At 40.4% G+C, this 20,262-nt stretch overlaps 2 long non-coding RNA genes across 3 annotated transcripts in view; both read right to left on the bottom strand.

The window, feature by feature from the left end:
* Nucleotides 1-1,790, bottom strand: part of LOC135296078 (uncharacterized) — a 154,571-nt gene extending 152,781 nt beyond the window's left edge. The window contains exons 1-2 of one of the 2 annotated variants that reach the window (XR_010358130.1): nt 1,489-1,790; nt 498-634 (exon numbers count right to left, since the gene is read on the bottom strand). This is a non-coding gene — a long non-coding RNA (uncharacterized LOC135296078). The remainder of the gene's footprint in view (nt 1-497; nt 635-1,488) is intronic. The other variant, XR_010358129.1, reaches the window with a different exon arrangement.
* Nucleotides 1,791-3,682: 1,892 nt separating this feature from the next.
* LOC135296082 (uncharacterized) overlaps nt 3,683-20,262 on the bottom strand; it is a 29,784-nt gene continuing 13,204 nt past the window's right edge. The window contains exons 2-3 of the long non-coding RNA XR_010358134.1: nt 18,745-18,890; nt 3,683-3,823 (exon numbers count right to left, since the gene is read on the bottom strand). This is a non-coding gene — a long non-coding RNA (uncharacterized LOC135296082). The remainder of the gene's footprint in view (nt 3,824-18,744; nt 18,891-20,262) is intronic.

The raw sequence follows: 20,262 nt of genomic DNA, 5'->3' as shown, positions 1-20,262 counted from the left end.
GGAGGAGGCAAAAATGGTGGTAACTGCTGGAGAAGCAGAATTTGAAGATCAAGATTTCCCGAGTGAGATTAGAAGAAAAGATGACTGAAAAAAGAACTATGTCTCCTTGGAAATTTTCCAACACTTCCCAAAATGTATCTAAACAGCACCGGTCTTATCAGATAGAGGCACTGAGAGATGGATGTGAGCCAGCTGACAGCCATGTGAGCAAAGGAGGGCAAGGGACTGGCAACGTGAAAGCTTAGGCTACTGCCCAGCAGGGGAAAGCATATGCTGCAATTTCCCGGGCTGCCCCTTAAGCATGGAGAAAGGATACCACAGAAACAAAGCAGGCCATGCCTGAACCCCTGGGTGATAAACATTTAAAGACAGGGTAGAAAAGAATTGCTTAAAGCCATTACAAACCTAGCAGTGCAGAGTTCAGCCTGGGCCAAGGCACTCCAGCCCAGTTTGCCAAACTTGGAAGTGGCTCCATACAAACCTAAGCAGCCTCTTACTTTCCTATCTGATGGGCTCTCAATGCAGTTCCTCAATCTCCCACGTGTGAACAGTTGTAATGTTATGTTCTTACTTGCTATAGGATACCAGAGCTGTAATAACAGTGGAAAGGCTGGAGAGAAATCAGGGCAAGAACCTAGGATTAAAGAAAAATTTATTAATTAATTTAAAAAAAAACCTAAACAGAGTTGCAAGTTTCTGTATTTATCATGTGAATTTCCCTTGAAAACAAACAACCCCTAGTCCCCTGAGGACTTTTCCAACAGTCACTGAAGATATCTAATGAGGCAATATTTAAGAGACCTAATTATAAGAAAAAATAAACCTTGATAACCATCTTATCCCACGTACAGCTCAAATATGACTCAGAGTTTGTTTTAATAATCCTCTCAGGTTAACACAACACAGTCCAAGCTACACTGTAGCAATGCAGCTACTGAGAGATCATGAAGAGGAGCCAGGAAGTCACCCACAACAGGATGCCTGACCAAACAGAGGTGAAAGACCAGAGATGTGATATGGAGGGCTGCAAATAGCAGCCTTGAGAAAGCAGGGCTTTGCATTGCAAACTCATATCATTATATCAATTTTGGCCACTTTGCTCTGATCACCTGTGTCAACAAGGCATTTCCTCTGTTCTGTACCTTGAGCCACATTGCTGCACCTGCCCTTGAGGGAGGAGTTATTGGATTAACCCAGCTTCCTCTTATCTGTGTTTACTCACCAAAATTACTCTGCAGAGAAAACTCCCTGAATCGTCCCAGAGCTGCAGTTTCACTCATATGCAAAAACTCAGATGAGGCATTAAACATGCAGAGCTTACAAAAATAATAATATTTTAAAAAAAAAAAAAGAAAGAAAGAAAGAAAGAAAGAAAGAAAGAAAGAAAGAAAGAAAGAAAGAAAGAAAGAAAGAAAGAAAGAAAGAAAGAAAGAAAGAAAGAAAGAAAGAAAGAAAGAAAGAAAGAAAAAAATTCGAAGAAAAAGTTACCTCATTGTGAGTAACCACCACAAGCCAAACTGGGTGAAGTCACTGGGGATTTTTCTTTCCAGCACACCCACACCGCTGGGACTCTTTCAGAGGGACAGACACCTGCAGTGCTGCTGGGCAAAGGCAAACTTTTTTTCTCCACTTTCCCTGAACTGGAGGAGAAGAAAGTGGGTAACCACCAGAACAGACAAGGAAACAGGTTCAGACATGTTACTTTTGCTGCTTGTGTTGGGCCAACAGGGGAAAAAAAAAAAAAAAAAAAAAAAAAAAAAAAGAGTAATAAGGAATTCTGCTCGCTAACACTAGTGCTGGCTTTGCACCAAAACTATGACCCTTACAGCGTGTCACTATAAGATTGCTGGGCAAGCTGCTAGAGTCACTGAAGCAAGAGAGAGAAATCCCCAGATTTCCTACTGTGTGTAATTCTGCATAGCATGAACTAACCATAACCCCCCTGAGGTACCACTTGGTTTTAGTCTCAAAATGGCCCCAAAAAAAGATACATACACACACAAAAAAAATATTAGAATTACACAACATTTATCTTTCTTTAAAGCAAGTAAATTCTGATAACCAAAGACAAAAGTCTTCAGGAACACTTTGTTTTGCTTTAAAGCAGCCTTTCAATCCTGAACTGGGAAGAAAATCTCAGAGCTGTATGCCCAATTGCTGAGATGGAGTGAGATACAGCTCCTAATGAGTCTTCCCACTGAACAATCGGCTCCTTCAAGGTGAGCAGAGATTTCAACTGAAGGATAAACAGGAAACTGTTAATGACAACCTTAAAAGGTTAGATAAGGAAACAGGTTCCAAAGTACCTTATATTTATCTACTTGGCTTTCACCTGCAGATACTTGTCGCCACTTACTGCAGGCCATTAATGACCCACCATATTGCTTAGAGAAGACGTCACAGTAAGCCATTGGTGTGAAAGAACTTCATATCTACTTGAGAAAAATTGAAAATTTTCTTCTTAAAGGCAAAGGAAACAGGATACTTCTCTCACCTGTAAATGGTAATTTCCCTCTGTTGAGACCATTCTCTAACAATATAAGTCTGTACTTGGTCAAAACCAGTGACTTACATCTTAAATGCAGGAATTCCAAAGATACTTCTTCAACACATCTGCTGAACCTTTAACAGACTGTGTTCTGAGGAACTGCATTTTTTCACAGCATCCTGAAGCTCAGGAAGCTCTCATCATGACATCAGGGTCAATTTAAAATTCAATGAAGACAAAACATACCGATGTAACTGATGCAAGTTAAAGTTGGATCTTGCAGATTTCTAAGCCCTTGTGGCATTGCTGCAGACAGACAAGCAAACCCTGGTCAAGAGCAGCCTATACCCACAACAATGCCAAAGTGCAGTTTCAAAAAAATATGCCACCATTTTGCAAAAGTGAGAAGAAGAGTAGGGTATCTGCACACTGAAATATTTTCTTAGCCTATCTTTCTGAGTACTTGTAGCAGTGCTTCTGAAGTCTCCTTCTTCTGTCAAGTGGAAAATTTCTGAGATTCCAGAGGCCCACATGTGACTTGGCTAGAAAAATGCGAGGCCCAACCTTTTAGCACACAGGCCACCCACATGAACAGATCACTCACAGGACCTAGGATAAGAAGTCTGAACTCCCAAATAAATCAAGAGTTTGACCTTGGGTGGGTTTAGCAGAGCTTAGAATCAAATCTAGGGAGTCAAACACACATGAATACTGTGGCCCTTTGCTTCTACAACTTCCTGATAGGAGAAGACAATGATCAATTGAAGAATAACTCAGTTAATAGTAATGTAGAGGGTTCACAGAGGTACACTGGAATACTAGACATTTTAAGCTGTTGGGAAGAAAAGATAGGAAAACACAATTACTTACTGGAGGAAGGAAAATTAGGACAGAAATTTAAAAGAGTAATTGAGAAATAGCATTCTCAAATACAACCTGCTGAGAGAACCTCCATATCTACAACATAGAATATATCTAAGGTGTCGTGATAACTTGGTACCACATAATTTTCTGGTTGTTTGTGAGTTTACATAGCTGCAAGACAATGATCTTCCCCAATAAAATCATTCAGCAAGCAGGTTTCTAGTGATTCACTCGACTTCTAAAATAAACACTATCACAGCTGATTATAAGCACTTACCCGTGCTGTAACTGCTGTCATGTTCAGATACACAAGAGTATAACACCACCTTCAATAACAATACCAGAAAAATGACATTCATTTTCTAAGTCAAGCAAGGTCTTACTTTCAGCTTGAGGGCATTCAGCTGTCTGCCTGTAATAAGGGAACTTTTCAATGTCATCTCCAGGCAAGCCCAATGTTCAGGAAAAGTTCTACAAATCAAAGCACAGACCATATGATTTTGATGACAACCCGCTCACCCAGAGAAAAGTGCAGCATGCATGCAATCCCTCGCCTCTCCCCAGTCAAACCAATACCTTTATTTCCCCCTGCAATGGTTTATATACTGAAAAGAAAAATAACAATGGCTATTTACCATCTGCTTCTCACCCCATTACAGCTAAAATGTGGTCAACTGAATAATTTACTTCTTTTTTGCTCTGCCTGGGAGATAAGACTGGTGGGAAGGAAAATTATATTCCCAGCTCCTATCACAGGAACAAATAAGGGACATTCAGCAAATGAGAGAGAGATGAGAGAGAGAGATAAGGAGGCCCCTATTTTCTGGTAGAGATGGAAGTGAGGATACGCCAAGCACAAGAAGGCAAACCTGCAACTAGCAGGAATGTTTGAAGAAGCAGTAGATGGGAGATGAGCCTGGAGAGACCCCCCCCGCCCAGGGGAAAAACACGGTGCAGGGACCTCTCAGTACTTCTTCAAGGCTGCAGAATGCACACCACATGGTAATTGTTAATACTACTACAATTTTCTGGAAATAGTTAACAGGATCCCCCTGACAGCCTGAGAAGTTTTTATGAGACAGATTTGGTGAAGTGGGTTGAAATAAATTCATGAGAGGTGCTGGACTTCCTCTGAGTCATGAAGAGTGCTGGAGAGGCAAAAAGAGATGGGGTAGGCAAAGGTACAAGCTGACTGTCACACCTGGGGACAGCCAAGGAGCACGGTGCTGGCCTGCACGTACACTGAGGGCTGGTGCCTGCTGATAAAGAGGCAGCATTTTTACCTCAGGGTAGCCAACATGCATGTCGAGGTAAAATAACAGTGACAATGAGGCACTACAAGTTTTACCATGAGGTGACTTGCCAAGATGAGTATTGTACCCTGCCTAGGGTTGACCTGAGGGAGTTTACCTCATGGTAAAACTAATGTGTGTTGCCTTCACTGAGATTTCTTATTCAGACAGTTGACATGTACCTTTGTTACCCTGAGGAAAAAACCACTCAGGTTTTTCTGACAGTGAAAATATGATGATTCACATCTTGGTGCCATGTTCAAGAAACTGAAACCATTTTGCATTTGCTCTTGGTGTCATTAGTAATTTTTCTTCACTTACTTTCACTTAAACGCATATAATTTGACCAATACACAGATGCCTAAGCTCACCAGACAGGCTTCTGAAATTTTGCAAAGAATTTTTTCATATACTGCAGATGTAATTTACTTTTTGTTTCTGCACAGGGCCACGTTTCACCATGTCATTTTCTTGCAAACAGTTAAGAGGAAATTAAAACAACACAAATTAAATTTTTAACCAAAATCACTCTGGAGGAATAACCCATCTTCTTCTTCTAATTAAAATAAACCTTATTGTTCAGCATTTATAAAAAGAATTAAAAGTCAACACGCAGGTGAAAACCCTTTCATGCATATATAACTCATTATTCTGCTCATGTGCCAGTATCACAACACACCAAATAAATACATATTAAACTTTTCACAAGCATTAATTATTGAGAAGAAAGCTAAATTTTTGCATGAGTACTATTAAAACATTATCAGAAACTTCCACACTAAACTCACTGGGGATCAGTTTCATACTCCTTGCATCCCTCAGTACATATTCTGGGCAATAACTGTAAGCAATTTAGGGTAGGGATGTTTCTTCCTTGTTTAAGAAATGGTCAGTACCATATATAATTTCACTCCTGCTTCACTGTAAACAATGATCAGTAGCAATTAATAGCAGTCTTAATGGTTTATAAATCCTTTATAGAGGATTTTAGAGAGCGGTCTTTTAATTAAAGTAATCTTGGTCTCTCTATAGAAATATAGCACAGGAATTGGGTTGTTTTTAATGTACCTCCTTCAATCAGGCAAGATAGAACAGGCTGTTCAAGTTTTCTGTGACCCTCTTCCATGCTCGCCAGCACCAGTAAAATAACCTTTCTCACTCCATGGTACCATGAGCAGTCAGCAGATGGACACAACTGGTGGATGCTCTTCCATTACAGAACTCTACAAGGTTGCTCATTCACACACAGCAGGCAGAAACGTGTGCTGTGCCTGTGTTAAGCATTTTGTGCTCAGTGGTGAATAAGCTCTCAGCTGCTACTCCTGGCATTTCCACCAGGATAACAGAATACATCTGCAGGCACGTCCTGGCCAAGATCGGACGTCTCAAATCTGCCCTGCACCACCATTATGGGTGCCTTTGGATGATCACATTAGGACTTCAAGAATGCGGGAGACCCGTGCATCTACATCAGTCTCCAGGAAGCTGGGTCACATATCAGGCAGGAGTTAAGCAGGTACAGGTGAACATCTAGCTTTGGCCTTGGATGCTCCTCTCAACCATCTCAGAAGACTAAAGCTTTCCAGGCTTCCAGCTACATGAACACTGGATGTCTGTGTAGAAATAGTTTTGTAGTCACAACTACTACAGTGATGACAAACACACAAGCATAAAAAACACCTTCTTCTCCATCTCCAAGAGCACTTCAAAGGTCAGAAATGTTTTTCCACCTGATTCATTTGTTTTCTCTGTAGGACAAATTTATGGATTACGTAGTTGCTCTGAGTTGGAATATGCAAAGACAGTATTAGCAACCAATGCAATGAATTCATTATATAATGCAGTAAAAGATGGCCCAGGGTTTCTTCTATTTCAGACGTTTGGGTCATGCTTCCAACCTTTATTGTACTGACAGAAAGGTTAAAAAATTAGTATCCTAGTGGAACCCAAGATCCTCTTAGCCATTACCTTCATTTTGGGAGCTAGAAAAATGTCAAATATTATAAAAATCAAAATGCAAATCACAAGGGAAAACAACCAACAAACCAAAGGAAGACCAAATCTGCCATGCCACACCAGGCCAACCGTTCATGTCCAGTATCCCACTCCTAGCAGCAGCATTTAATCACTGCCTTGGATTTCCAGAAAGACACACGTAATACACCTTACCAATTAAAAAATGCTGTATATGGATAAGGGAAAATCCTTCCTGATCCCTACAGAGACTAGCCAATGTGCTCAAATATGAGATTTAATTAAGCCTGTATTATTACTTCAAATGTTACAACTGTTCATAACGTTTTCTAGGCCCTTTTCAATCCAGCATGGCATTCACATTTACAGCCTCCTGTGACTCAGAAGTCTACCAGCTCAACCTCACTCTGTGAGGCACCTTCTGTGAATAAATACAATTTACTGGCCCTTTTGCTTCATTTTCTTAATACAACACTGTGCCAGGCAGAAATCTATAGCTTTTTTGATGATGTCGCCCACCTCAGGCAGTCAGCTCCAAGTCCACATGGATATTGGCTGGGTGATAGAGAAGGGAGCTTGAGAGGAGGAAAGGAAATAATTGAAAAGGTGCATCAGGACTAGCAGCACAATGCCTTCTCAAGCTTGCCTAGACACCCTGAGTTTGCTGGCATTTGCAAAATTAGGATTATATCTATAATGATGCAATTATTAATAAAAAACAATAATTAATTATACTATTGTTACTTCAGCCTCCCTTCTAGAACATCCTCTAATTTCTGCCTCTGCAATCCCACAAAATTTACTTTTAACATGTTGAAAGCAGCAGATAAGAGAGAAACAAAACCTCAGGTCCAACTATAAAGAGAAAAGGAAGGAAGGAAGAGGGAAGGCAGCAAGTTAATAATTGTTCAGAATCTGAAGTCTGCAGTAAAGAGGGAAATAGTTTTGTTCTGTTAAACAAACACCTTACTAATGACAGGGTCTCCTGCCCATTTCCCACAATCCTCTGGATAATTTAAAAAAAAAAAAAAAGGATCTGCAGGTTCAGCCTGTGCCTTACATAAAGTCGATTCTGAAGAAAATTACTTGGAGGGGGAAGGAAAAAGGGGAAACAACAGGGAAGTCAATTCAGAGAAAAAAATGTTGTGTTTTTGGAAATTCTCCTCCCTAAAATTACACAGTACCTCATCTTGGAAATTCCAGAGCAATACTTCAGAAGTGCTGGAACAGGGAGAGACCCTTGGCAATGCCAGCTGACAATCTGCCCCAAGTGTGGCTGCAGCACTGCAGAGCCGGCGAGGCCCGGAGCCCCGCAGCCCATCAGCCCACTGCTGGGGCCACATCTGAACTGGAAACTGCTTTCTTCAGGGGAAACAAACTTTTCCAATGAAAGCTTTTGCTTTTGAAGGAATTAGGTGTCTTCCTGTAATGCTGCATGACTGCAAGGCAGCTTATCAATAAACCAGAACAAGCTCAGCCGAAGTCCACCAGCACTGGAGCACTTGCCCAGTGTGCAGGGGCTGAGGGAGGTGGGCTTGTCCAGCTTGAAAAGATGGCTTTAGAAAAACAGCAGCCCCCCAGGACTTATGAGGATAACCAGCAAGGAGATGGAGGCATGTTCTTCATGATGGTAGCTAGTGAGAGGGCAGCAAGCATAAGTTGCAAGCAGGGTTCAGACTGGATCTGAGGAAAATATTTTTTCACAATAAAAGTCTTTGAAATTAATCAGGGGAAGAGGATGTCCAAAGAGGTTATGCAATCATTCCTGGGGGCTTTCAATACCTGACTGGACAAAGTCCGGAGCAACCTGGTCTGATCTTTTAGCTGACCCTATTTTGAGTAAAAGTTTTCACATCAGGCTTTCTGAGGTCCCTTCTAACCTGAATGATTTTATGATCTTAAAACTCACTGCCTGCTCCACCAGACGCAGATTTAAGAACTGAACTGAATTTGCAGCACATGAACTCATTCAGATGCAAACCACACCATCCCCTTGCATCTCCGTTAAATTGTGTTAGAAATCATTCAGCTTATCATCATCATCAGTGCCCATCTATTTGCAGTTTGTGTGACTAGAGAGCTCATCAAGTAATTCTGTTATCTGACACTTGTTTATAAACCTTTCTACAGCATTTACAAATGCTGTGCAAACAGTGCACTAATGATAATGAATCAAGGCTCCTGGAATATCCAGACCACATCCTGCAGCCACCAATTCCCTGCAAGTTTTAGAGAGGCTCTATCTGTTTTAGGCTCTATCTTAGTTCTGTATCTTTATGAATTGCCTGTGATACTGAGGGGTCTGTTTGCCCTCCAGCACAGTATCATTAGACTTTACTATCATTACCTATCTAAAAGTTTTGAGGAGCAAGCAGAGCAAATGCAGCAACCTCTTCTAGGTACTAATGCTTTTGCTCCTGTTAATGTCACACTTGTGAAATCTGTCAATATCAAACAAGCATATAGTATCTAATGAAAGACTTTGACAAGCTCTCAGCGGTATTGAGTTCAGCCTCTGAAATGTGAGGACATTCAGCACACAACAATAAATGCACTGGTCCATATGGGTCCTGAGGTCATTAATGTCCAACACAAAGTACATGAAGTCACTGCAAAGATTCTAATAAAACTTTACAGGCTTTGGAACAAGCAAACAGAGCAGGAACAGCAGATTGCTATGATTTTGGAGAGCTTTGTGATTTTTCCCAGTTTGGCAAAGCAAAATGTTAAGAATAGGAATCCAGGGAACAACAAAAATATAGGCTTCAAACTTTTCACTGTCCTATAACACAGTAACATCACACTCTTCAAAGTACTCATCTCTACAACACCTCTGCAAGTTAAAAACGGCACCACTGTTTTACAGATTCAGAAGTGAGGCACTGGAAAACTACGTGGTATGTTAAAAACCATACAATGAACAGAGAACTGAATCCAGGTCTCCCAAATCCCAGGCCATTATCTAGACCTGACAGACATGGTTAACATATATTTTCTTACAAAAATTAAGGTGTTTTCATCCTCAGGACAGGTGTCAAAGATTTTCCAAAACACTTTATCTTCTGTCAATTTACCAAGATTTCAATTTTTCAAAATTCAGACAAACATTTGACTGAAATGTAACACAATAAGTGTTCAAACTAGATCACTTTTGAACACTGTGAAGTGGGATTACCTTAGAAATTTTAAATTGCATGTGCTTTCCCTACCTTTTTGTTTCCATTTTTGTACAAGAATAAACCATTGTTTGTTGAAAAGATGCAAAGACTGGGGTCGTGGTGTCTAGAAACTACAAGATTAGACAAGTAAAATCTACCACAACACCTGCTGCTCTTCTAGATGCCCCACACACAGCACTTTTAGCAAGAATTACTGAGTCAAGAGATACCTAATTAGCACTTAGTCTGCATCTGACCTTCTGCATCTGACCCAGGTGCAGAAATGAATATGACAGCTGAAGTTTCAGTTTTCTAGCTTTCTGTTTTTAATGAAAAAACTGTTCTGTCAAGCAAGAGTTTAATGGAAGGGGGGTTTTTTGAGCATTGCCATTGCCAAGTACTCTTAAGGCCCATTAATACACCCAGTAAGGGCATTTAGTGTCTCTAAGTGCTCAATACTTTTGTACTTGACCCTCTGGGATCAACATAACATGATACTCGGAGGCAGAAAAGTAGTTCCAAGTAGCACAAAACCTAAAAGTGTTGGTGCACATTCACTGGCAGATTTAACTAGGATGGATGAAGCATTCACCATTGCCAGCTGTCACCTCTGTCGCTCTTTTGGAAGCCACCACCCCAGGGAGGCTTTAGCAGAACAAGTATCCCCTCTTGAGTCAGCAGGGTTTACAGCCTGAAGTCAGCAGGAGCCCACAGGAGGACAGCAGGCTCTCAGCTCCCTGGCCAGGGTGCAGGCACACACCACATCCCACCAGCCCATGGCAAGGCACAGGGTGGGGAGGGAGGGGAGCTGGGAGCCGTTTCTACTTCAGCTGCCTCTGACTGAACTCTCACCAAGCATGAGTCAACACCCAAAGCCGGTTAGAAGGCTGCCAGCATGCAGCTCTGCTGGTTTATAAAAAGGAATGACCCTATAAAAATAGTTAGGGCTCAAACCTTCAGCATGCACATCTGCTCTTTGAGACAGACTCTAAGGTCACTTTGAATCACAAAGTGAAATATGTGGCTAGTGAAATCCAAGAAAATGACTGCCTTTCCCCTTGAGTCTGAACTTTTATCTGCTCATCTGAACATTTTGCAAAAAACAACAGAAAACCTATTACAAAGATTGCTGGTGCATGAAATGATTGAGAAATATTTGCAGTTTGAAAGCAGTTTCACTTCCTGCCTGATACCACAATGAAGCTTTTTAATAAAGTTAACATCACTGTTATTTGTTTTACACTATGTCCTTATTTTGTCTGTTTTATATTTCTTGAATACTTCTGTTAAATAAAAAACCCACATCTCCTAAAGCCAGAAGTTCCTGAGTTTTCACTGTAAGTCACACTGGTGATAATGTAATAATGTTTCTAATAATAATACTTTATGCTTACACTGTAGAGCAGCTTTCATCCAAATACTTCAATGCATCCTACCAATTTTAGCTAAGCTACCTAAATATAAGCATACCATTTAACAGCTGGGCAGCTTGAAAGATTTTGAGACCCTCTTTCCACAAGCATACAGGCTGAAGAAGTATGTTATGGAGTCCTGGGTTAAAATACTTCAGGCACTGTATACTTCAGTATACTGCCTGTGAAACACCTATTCACAGTAGTTAAGCTCCAGAGCTGATAGAATACTAATTAAATTAATTTTGCAAATGCTTGTGTGCCGATATTTGTAAGGTTGTGTTCCAATATGCAGACAAGCTGTTAGATAGTCATAAAATGTATTTGAGTCGTGAAAGTAATGAATTTCAGCATGAATAACTATCTAAAGACAGTCCTACGGAATAGAAAACATAACAAAAAGCTATCATATGTCCCCTACTATTATTTTTGGTTACTTAAAACGTTTCAGCTGCCCACTCAAAAAGCCACGTGAGCACTATCATAATCTTGCAGGCTCTGTCTCTTTCTAGAAACTGCTTGCACTGTGTCCAGAATAAAAAAGACAAATTTGTTCATTGCATTTTTAACCAATACAGTTAAATACAAACCCAAATACCATCCTGACCCACACAGGAATTGCTACAGGGATGGCTGGCCAATTGTTCTTGGTTTTAGTTCCAAAGGAGACTCTCTGGTTTAACAGCCTCTTTTAAGGTGGTGTAATTGGCAGCATGGCCATTACCCAATAAAATTACACAGCCAAACTTTGGTAACACAGTGATAACCCAGGCCATGCTCTGCACTGCCTCAAAGGCCATGTTTCTTGCATATCTTCCTGAAGCCATCTGGGGGCACCTGTTGGCTGCTGGACTTGCTGGACTCTGGGCCACTTTTGCAGGATGATGGACATTCTTATATAACTAAATAATGTGACATATATATTAAAAGTCTTTCCTTTTTAACCATTTTTGTCCTATATGGAGAGTTAGACAACCATATTTAAACATGCATAGGGCTAAATGAGTTGCAAGACCCACACCAAAATGTGATTATGGTTAGTGACAAAGGCGGGAAATACGCAGTAAAATAGGGTGTGAAGGGCAGGAAGCAAAGATGATATCTGGGTGATTCATGTGTGCCTCTGTCTTCCAATCAAAAAATTTATTGCCCAGGGAAAATCACAGAGTGAGCTGGTGTGAAACCATCATAATATGTATATTCCTTCTGCCTAGGTAGACTTGTGTATGTTAGATCCTTCCAGTGCAGCACACCGGAGGGTTTATGCACCATGACCTGAAACAACTGGAAATAGCAGAAATCCTAGAGAAAAGCTTTTTCTGATGTGAAGACTTTTCCCTCCTCTTCAGGGAGTCCTGACAGCAGTCTGAGGCTATCTTTCTCTGTCTCAGCTTGCACGTTGCCCACTGCCCACCATGACACAAGCAAGGCCAGCAGATACACAGGATTTGCAGCACATGTTTCCATGTGGGCAGTGTCACCATGGGATCTGCAGAATATCCAGTGCTTTAAAATTCTGCTTTTATCCTTCCTTCTTTCTTTAAGCATACTATTTCTTTTTGTTTTCTGATCTTGACTATGCACTCAAACACACAGAGATCATCAGGGTAGGGCTGGGCTGGCAGTGTCCCTCTGTGCATGCAGACTTGTGCACACACACCTGGAGGATGACCACATTTCAAGCAAGATACCTACAGTGGACAACAATTGAAGTGCAATATATGAAAGGAAACATGAAAATTGGAGGACAACTTTTCTCTGCTTCAGCAGGGACAAGGTTTTATAATGATGGAATTATCACTGTATACTTTTTTCCCTGGTAAGTCCCAGAATTTCCACTGTCTCTGTGAGGATATCTTCTATACCCATACCCCATATCCTTGCATTGCAACCTACTAACCTTACTCTTTCCCAATACCTTCATATCCACCTCTACAGCTTCCTATGGCTATAAAAACTCCATACAGACCTACATACCTGGAACATACAGAACATACATATAAATATTCATTTTTGGGCATATAAAGAATATTTAGGCAACAATCCAATTCCCTGAACCTCCTGTGTTCCTCAAATCCTCTTCTTTGCATTGCCCAACATTTAGTACAAGACCTGGTATCTCCTTTTAAAAACAGATAAAGGCACAAACTGCAATGTTGAGAGTCCTGGGAAATGCATCTCTCAATACCTATTTTCCACTAGACCTGAGCACTTGTCAGTCAGGGTACTAGCTTGGTCAGGCTGTATTTGATCATCCTGCTTGGATAACATATAAAATATATATGCATCTATCATATGAAGAATGGATGCTACTATATTGATGGGCACTGTAATATATTCAGGTTACACAATAAAAGAAAACAATTACCTATGTCATAGGAATGAGAATTGGTAAACATGCTGTCTCCCTTTTTATGGAGCATTTCAGATTTTGTCTGGCTTTTACTGCACTGCAAGCAACATTTGCTTTGTGTTAGGTTACTCTTCTCTTTTATTCGCCTTTTAAATTAATGGAGATTTGTTCTATAGTTACCAAATTTTTTTTCTTGTCTTATATACTGTTCCACTATCCACACAAATGCAGCAAGATCAACCAGCCAAGTGCAACTAAAGCAATCTTGGAAATAACAGGAATAAAGTAATATATTCCTCAACCCTTCCTTCAGTACACGAACAAAAAGTTGCTAAACAGTACAAGCCAGCCAACAAGAAAATCTCCAGCATTGTTCTTTTCTTGATCCTGATTTAAAAAGCAAAAAATTGGAAAATACAGGAGATGAAAAAAAAAAAAGGGATAGACAAGTACAGTTATAAGGACAAAAATAAATTCACATGTAAGGCATTGTATCAAACTTCCAAAGCTTTTTCTGGTGTATACCAAATACCTCCTCATTGATTCAACTAATGGAGGATATAGCAGTCTATTGATCCAGTAAGCATAGCTGCAAGTTGTATGTGAGTACACAGACAAATATTAAACACATTTTGGAAACAAAAAGTAGTTTTTAGTACATCACTTCTCTCAACATGGCTGTAGCACTGCTGCCAATTGTGCTGCAGTTTAATATAGATTTCCTATGGAAATTAATTCCACATGCTGAAGGCTTACTGGTTAATGCCGATGAGTCACTCATTTATCTGTTTTGCATTTGTTGACTGTCAATGTTATAGAATAACCCCCACCTTCTCTTGTTATGAGACAGTGAATAGCACCTCCTCATGTTTCCTCTGTTCAGTAGTTTCCAATAATTGACTTATGCTTCTCAAGGAAATTTTACAGCGTACTATATGTCTTTTCATACAGGCCTCCTACCTAGGATCTTTACACTCATTTATTCTATTTTGTTTCATACAAAGTTTGTGAGGCAATCAAGTGTTTATATTACAATTAGTAAGCTCCTAAATTGTAGAGTATATTGTTAATATTTTCCTTATCAGTCTGTTTCCTTGCAGATAAAAAGCAGTTGTTAGGTGAAGACATGTAAACATCATAGCTCAATGAGAGTGGATGTTGTGTATTTGCTTTCTCCATGTGATCTCATGTAATTCTGTAGGGCTGACTGAGCATGTTAAGGTTATAGTTTGGTTTGAGATGGAGTTTTGCAAGGAAAGCATTGTTAACCAAAGCTGGATCCTCTTACTCTGGTTTTTATTCTACTTTATTCTACTTCAGCAAGATTTCACCTGGGAGATTTACAGCTCAGAAACAGCCTGAAGTCATTGTCTCACATTAAGGAAGCATATCTAGGGAGACCAATTTCCCTTCTGTATTATCAGTGCTCTTCATGTAAGTGATAATTATAGGTCAGGGCCTGATTCTCAGCTTACCACAACAATCATGAAACTATTAATGTCCACTGAGTTTCTCCCAATACAATAGAGATTTCCAAACCCTGCAATCAGTTAAGATAAATAATACAATTTTGTAAATGACCTTCTGAGGATCCTGGTGACCACATGTTTGAATCCCAACATACATACTGGACATAAACAGCACATTATTTCCAAACAAATTATGAAATTGGTTTTGTTAAAAGCAACATTTGGTAAAAAGTCTTTTACTGAATGAATTCCTGCACTTAACAGAAAGCAAGAAAACAATTGTTTCCTGTAATTGGACAGTTTGATTAGAGGCAGGTGGTGCAGAGCTGAGAAAACTGGAGCCATGAAGCCAATTTTAACATCAAGTATGCTTCCTTTTCCTTAGGATCCAGAAGCATAACATGCAAATTGCTTCCCCCAAAAAAATCAAAATCAGTTTCTATTTATTATCCCTTCTGGTACTCTATCCATAGTAGAAGTCTGCAGCTTGGAAAGAGTTGCACACTTGATGCTCATCATACACAATGATATAGGTATAAAAAGAAAGACTTAAGATTAAAAAAAAAAAAGTAAAAAGAAAAAGTGTTTAAGATTTCCTTGAAAAGGTAGGCACGACATGTGGTGTTGTGGCACAGACCTTTTCTTGTAAACCCCAATTCAAACAACGCACTAATTATCAACTGTAGCTTTATTACTTTTCTTACCAGTACTCTGAGGAGTCCCAGTGATGAACCACTCTTCTGAGCATCATATAAAGAAGCAACTTGGACTGCAGTAGAATTAAATTTAATTTGTCTCTTGCTGAAATTTCAGTGTGTATCAATCTCAACTACCACATAAGTAAATACAATAACCAGGTCTACTCACCCAGCCTCAGCCCACATCAAGCCAGACACCATATCTATACAAGAAGAAACTGAAGTCATGCCATGGGATGGGAAAGAGGTTGACCATTTTATATACAGCTGATTTAAAGTACACAGAATACTGAACATTGAACTGAGATAGAATTAGTGTTCTTTTTCATAGCCCACTTCACACTGATCATTCACAAAAGTATGGCTTAAACAACTGGAGGATAAAAGCCCCAGGGACAAATTTGCTGCTGGTGTAGACCAACATATAACTTTGATCAGTATTTGGTGTTAGAAATAAGTCTGAACAAAGGGAAGCTCCTCCTCAGAGGATGACAGCACGCCAGGAACTGCCAGTGCCACCAACCTCTCTGGAAGCTGACTCCTCATGTGTTGAGGTGGGAGATGCTCATCACTCCCATTCTGACACGGTGCAGAGGACGTGACCTCATCCCACCCACTCTGACCGAGAGCCCGCTGCACATCTTGTCAGCAGGCGAGCACAGGAAGAAAGCCCCGCGCTGGGCCCGGTGCGTGGGAGGAGGAAGCCGCCTTGGTTAGCTGTCACCCCGCGCGACTGCGAGCGCTGCACACTCCCACTCCAACCACCTGCATCCTACCAGCGAGCTACACCTCTGATCTGGACTGAGACGCTGTGTGAGCACAAATTTACCACCCCAGTGCTGCCGGGAAGGGGGAGGCCTGTGTAAATGGTGGCACTAAACCACTAAGCGTGGTGAGCAATGTGGGGGCAGGAAGGAGCTTCTCAAGTGCAAGGCAAAACTTGCAAGGGCCACTCCCAGGCTTGTGAGCCTTCCCTGTCACCCTGCTCACAGCTGGGCCCAATTCCCCCACCTAGCCATGAGTGTGGGAGTGCCTTTGGGCAAAGCTTCCTCCAGAGGCACTGTCTGGTGAGGTACATCAGTGAAATGCACGCAGATCAGGTCAGAAGCATCAGCAGTGTGATCACAGCGAGGGCTGACACCTGTGTAGAATACAGGTGGATGACTTAAAACACATGACAGGGTAGAACAAACCAGCCCAGCTGGTGCTAGAATGAGAGACAAGTAACACACATGGATGTGTTGGTACTATTACAACAGCAATTTTTTCATAAGGAGGATAAGAACTGAAAAATATCTTTAATGTACCAGGCACAAACTTAGCTTCAGTCAGCATCAGCCATGCATGACCTCTTCTCCAGCTATTCTTTCCCTCAACAACGTGTTTATTTCGGGCATACTTGCAGGGCAAGTGACTTTCTGCATCAGTACTTACACCTTTTAAATGAGGGTAATATGCTGTATTTTATATGCCAAATATTTACAAGTTGGACTTAGTAACAGTGTAAGTGTAAAGGATAGTAGAAATTCCAAGTGGTTACTTAATGCCAGAAAAAATGTTCTTTGTTAAAGAAAATCACTAATTATGAGAAACAGAAGTGAAGCTATATGAAATCTAGGAATGTCTTCATGTCTCTAACACACTTCATTGGTCAGTGTTAGTAACTTGTTAGTTCCAGCTCAAAGTATCATGTCTTTTTCTTAATTGTCCTTACTTTACCATTATCTCTTCCAGAGCCGTGCAACCAGGATCCAGAAAGATGATTGTCAAGCCCATCATTGGTTCAGTAGCGACCAGACAAAAGGATTTGATATAATAGGAAGAGTCATTACCCTCAAGATGGGAAATTAGGCACTTTCTGAGCAACTCCTGAAGCTCAAGCCTTCCTTGGCAAGTCTCTAAGACATCCACTAAGATGAGAGGAAAAGGAACTGTTCTGAACATAACACTCTGGATGCTGGTCTGGAAGAGGCTCCCTAAAACTAGAAACCTGCTCCTCGGCACTGAGTGAGCTTGATCATCCTCTGTTACATTTATAATACCCACTTACTCCATAAGATTTGTGCATTTGATTTTAAGCCCAATATCAATCCACCAAAAGTCTTTCCATTTCCTCTGAGAAGTCAAAACAAAAAAAAATTCTCTTTGGTAGAGACAGTATTTCTCAGGCAACCATGCTGACTATGGATAATCAAACCACACTATTTAAGCTCTCTCACTGTTCTCCTCTTCAGGTTTTCCAGCCTCCTCCATGTGGATATTTCCTCTTTTCATACTACAGTATTTACCTGAATGATGCAGAAGCACAAGGATACACTGGACAAAAATGGAATAAAGTCAACACAGATTTTTAAAATGTTTGGGCATTTAGCTCCCTTGGCATTAGGAACAGGACATCTCACCAAATCTGGTTGTTAGAGTGGGACTGGAACAAAACTGCCTTGGTCTGTGCAGCTGGGAGTCGGATGGTTGTGTTTGAAAACAGTCTTTTATCACGAAAGCGGAGAGAAAGCATGCACAAATCAGCTAGACATAACATCAACAGCTATGCAAGGGAGGAGGAATTCCTGTCCTTATTTTGTTACATCTCCAGCAATTCCAGTCTAACTAGGCCTAGTCCAGGAGCAGCTGCTACTGAGAAATGCAGTCTCCTCCCTAACCTGCTATTTTCCACTTCAGGCACAAGACACCTCTCTCAGTTCATTCTGTTGCAACAAATATTCTACAATACACACACTAGTAACAACAGAAAGATTCTACCAAAACAAGCCCTCCAAGAAACACTGGCTCTCCTGGGACGAGAAGCTGACAGAGCAAAGACACTATGGCTGTTTTTACTGAAGGTGCTCAGATACTCCAACAATGAGTGTGATGCAGAAACAGAAATTAAATAGAAACCACCCAGCTGACAAGACTCTGATGTACTTTGATTCTCTCTAGGTCATCACTGACATTTCACACTCTTGCTAGTCCTCCAGCACCTCCCAGTTTTCTCACGTTTTCCCAATTGCCTCAGAATTCAGAGAATCTGGTTACCTAGGCATGGGTTATATCGACCTTGAGAAATTGAGTTTCCAGGCATTTTGATTTCATGATCACCTGTGCAGGTCTGATCCTGATCTTCTCTAGTAATTCTCTTTTCTCCCTTGGGAAATTTCTGCCATCTGTTCCCTTATTCTTTCCTGAAAATGGAGGCAAAAATATAGCTTTTAGCAACACCCTCAGTAAATGTGTTCACTTTCTCCCATAGGCCATATCATCCCTTTCAGTAGCCTGCTATTCCAAATGTACTGCAAGCAAATACATTTAATTGTATTTTAAAGTGAGCAAAGGTTTCAATTACCAGTTTCATTCTTGCCCAGTGCATATATTTATCTCAAACACTTATGTATGTTTCCTTTCATTCACCATCTGTCTTATTTTATTTCCATTCATTCTTTCTGTTATGCATTGTCATCTAATGTAGATCATTATAATGGAAGTCAGGTCTTCTAATTCAACTGCTTATCCCTCAAACTCATGGTGTGACCCTGTGTGTGTCATTAAGCCTTAATAAGCCTCATTTCCTACCTTTAAAAAGGATATTGCCTGTTTGAACCATTACATTAAAATTGTTTCATTTAATCAGAGTAGCAACACTTTATAAATGTTAGGTACTATTTCCATTTCATGCCAATCATGCCACCCACATTAATAAAATCCTTTGTGTTTACTTCTGGGCTCACACATATGTCAGAATCTACTCTCAGGCTCTGGGTCCACAATGAACAGGTAAATTTCACTTTGTAGAGATCTGTCTTGCTGCTGACCAATTTTCCTTTCTCAAAAACTTTACTCCAAAAATTATCCTTCATGAAAACATGCAGAGAAAACCTGTTAAAAATAAACTGATTTTTTGAGCTGAACAACAGATAATGTAAATAATTTGGTCACCTATTCTGCTGATTGCTCTCTTTTTTCAGTAAGAGTATCTGAATGTACATTTCCACCCAAAGCATTTTTAATACATTTCAATCAATAACAAAATGAGGAACAAGATCCTAGGAAAGACAATTTAGGGATGGGTCCCATCTATTTATTTGCGGCTCAGAGAGGTGCAGAAAACCTGTAACACTCAAATAATGGTAATGAATTGACACAATGTGTTTTGCTTTGGTTTGTTTGGGATTTGTTCAAGTTTGGTTTTTTAACTCCAGTATGATATAACTCTAAACAGTTAGCAGAGATAGGTTACTCTTGTTGTAGTTTTGAAGTGTCTCATTAATATTTAGCTCCACAAATTCTAGTTTCTTTAGCAAAGCAAAAATATCTTTCCTACTCAGAGTAACTCAACAAAACCTCATTTGGTTACTGCCACTGGAAACTTTGCAGTCACAAGTCCAGGTGGCCTTTGTGCTTCAGGCAATAATTTGCTAACACCTTTTACACTTCAAGCCCCAGCTACATTCCTGACATGCTCAAAACTCTTCTAAACATCATTTGCACATTAGAACATTCAAGAAATACAGAATCAGACTCAAGGACAGCAGAGCATGTGTTGTACAGTTTACTGGG

The sequence above is a fragment of the Passer domesticus genome, chromosome 3 (genome assembly GCF_036417665.1).
Source record: "Passer domesticus isolate bPasDom1 chromosome 3, bPasDom1.hap1, whole genome shotgun sequence".
In the NCBI taxonomy this organism is placed as follows: Eukaryota; Metazoa; Chordata; class Aves; order Passeriformes; family Passeridae; genus Passer; species Passer domesticus.
This window is presented reverse-complemented; position numbering and strand designations above follow the sequence as displayed.